Genomic DNA, 2500 nt, shown 5'->3' on the forward strand with positions numbered 1-2500 from the left:
CACCTTACTGCCTCAAACACCTCAATATCTCAAACACCTTACTGCTTTTAACACCTCACTGCCTCAAACACCTCAATATCTCAAACACCTTACTACCTTTAACACCTCACTGCCTCCAACACCTCAGTTCCTTCACCCCCTCACTGCCTCTAACATCCCACTGCTGCCACCAACTCACTGCCTTAAATGTCCTGCTGCCTCCAGTACCTCACTGCCTCCACCACCCATGTGTGATAAGTATTATGCCTGCGCGCGTCTGTGTGCGCGTGTGTGTGTGAGATCCGCGTGTGTAACACTTTAAGGCGTTACTTGTAGCCACGCCCCCCTGCGCGCTACCTTGTTGTGCAGAAGGTGAAGTGGGCGGGGCCGAATGAGGAAGACTTCTGTAACCGGATAACCGCAGGGCGCGCGCCCTAACCGCACCGCTCGCGCAGCAGAATGCACCTCGGCGCGCGGGATAAGAGTTCGGCTGTACCCCGGTAACGGCTCGGTGTGTGTGTGTGTGTGTGTGTGTGATCGCTCAGTTTGTCCTGCGGGCCGGAAGTGAAGATCAGAGGAAGCGGCGCCGTTATACTGAGACCCGCAGTGGACTGTGTGTGTGTGTGTGTGTGTGTGTGTGTGATCCGCTCTCACTGTGACTCTGTCGGCTCGTCCGTTTTCTCTCTGATCCTCGGTGGCGCGCGCAGGTAAGCAGCAGCTCCTCCATCATTAATAACGACGTCATTACCGCCTGATTATACACTGTTTATAGAGGGGGGGGGGCTGTGTGTGTGTGTGTGTGTGTGTGTGTGTGTGCACTGCTTATAGAGAGTAGAGAGTAGAGGTACTCTGTGTGTGTGTGTGTGTGTGTGTGTACACTGCTTATAGAGAGAGGGGTACTGTGTGTGTGTGTGTGTGTGTATAAACTGCTTATAGGGGGGGGCTGTGTGTGTGGGGGGGGGGGTATACACTGCTTAGAGAAAGAGGGGTACTGTGTGTGTGTGTGTGTATGTGTATACACTGTTTATAGAGAGTGGGGTACTGTGTGTGTGTGTGTGTGTGTGTGTGGGGGGGGGGGTTGTCAGGGGTAGCTCAGTGGTTAAGGCATTGGACTACAGTTCAGAAGATCCCGGGTCTAAACCCCACAACCACCATGTTGTCCCTGTTGGGCCCTTGAGCGCGGCCCTTAACCTCCACTGCTCAGATGTGTAATGAGATAAAAATGTAAGTCGCTCTGGATAAGAGCGTCTGCCAAGTGTGTGTGTGTGTGGGAGGGGGGGTGCACTGCTTATAGAGAAAGAGATTGTGTGTGTGTGTGTGTGTGTGTGTTAGAGGGAGATTTTTAAAAGTTTTAAGTGTCTGGGTGTGTACTGAGGTGTCCTATGAGGTGTGTATAGTTGTGTGTTGTTGTCTCATGCTCAGACAGGCTCAGTTCAGTCAGTGTTAACGTTCCCTCTCAGCGCTCCTTAAACTCCAGACCTCACTCCTGACTCGGCTGCGGACCTTCAGACCACCCCTGTCCTGACCCAGGATGGTTCCTTGTTCTGCTCCTTGGCTACCATCAAATAATCTCACCACGCTTTCCTCCTGCCTAAAGTCTTACCTGAAGTGACCTCTGCCCCGACTTTTTTACGGCCTTTTACAGGGTAAATCTGGAAACTTGTGCACAGGTTCTGTGCAAGCTCCACAACATTGTTTCTTAGCTTCTCCTCTCTGACTGCGGATAACTTTGCCATTTATTATTAGAAGACTGAAATAACCTTCCAGGTCTTCACTCCAACCCCACCCACTGTGGAGCCCTCAGACTTCAGCAGCGATCAGTCTGGATTCAAAGTGGTGCATTCCACACAGACTGCCCCAGTGTTCATCACTAAGAAGCTCCCTGCTGCTCCCTGCTGAGAAGCTCCCTGGTGCTGGAACAGCATGTGACATGGTCAACCCATGACTCTCTAGTCCATCCGCTTGAGTCTTATTTGAAAGATCAGTCACATAAGTTGACATAGAAGGAATTCACATTTTCTCCACACAGATACTCCACCGGCATCTCTCAAGGCTCAGTACTTGGTCCTAGTCTGTTCTAGTCTGTTCTCTCTCTATACTCAATCCCCTGATAATTTATGAATTGACTCCTGTATGTCATTCCTAGCAGATCTGCCTCTGTTCACCATTCATCATCTGCAGCTGATCCAGGTTCTCCCACACCACCCCACTTCTCCACCTCTGCACTGGCTTCCTGTAGCTGCTGCATTAGATTCAAACCTCTGATGCTCTCCTATAAAGCTAAAAATGGCCCTTCATACACCCCACACTGCACCCCCACCACACTGCACCCCCACCACACTGCACCCCCACCACACTGCACCCCCACCATACTGCAACTCCACCACACTGCACCCCCTCCCCCGTGGTGAAGTGAACCTCTTCTAGATATCTGAACAGCTGAGTCACTGAGACTCCAAACAACATCACCACACCGCCCTCTTACTGAAGCACTGGAATTACAACTAAAACAAACAAACAA

The 2500-nt window shown here is 51.2% G+C and overlaps 1 protein-coding gene across 1 annotated transcript in view; it reads left to right on the plus strand.

Moving 5' to 3' along the window:
- The first annotated feature begins 376 nt into the window (after positions 1 to 376).
- palm3 (paralemmin 3) overlaps positions 377 to 2500 on the plus strand; it is a 16176-nt gene continuing 14052 nt past the window's right edge. Inside the window, exon 1 of the mRNA XM_053499347.1 lies at positions 377 to 686. The gene's annotated coding sequence lies outside the window, so the exon portion shown is untranslated. The remainder of the gene's footprint in view (positions 687 to 2500) is intronic.

The sequence above is a fragment of the Clarias gariepinus genome, chromosome 6 (genome assembly GCF_024256425.1).
Source record: "Clarias gariepinus isolate MV-2021 ecotype Netherlands chromosome 6, CGAR_prim_01v2, whole genome shotgun sequence".
In the NCBI taxonomy this organism is placed as follows: Eukaryota; Metazoa; Chordata; class Actinopteri; order Siluriformes; family Clariidae; genus Clarias; species Clarias gariepinus.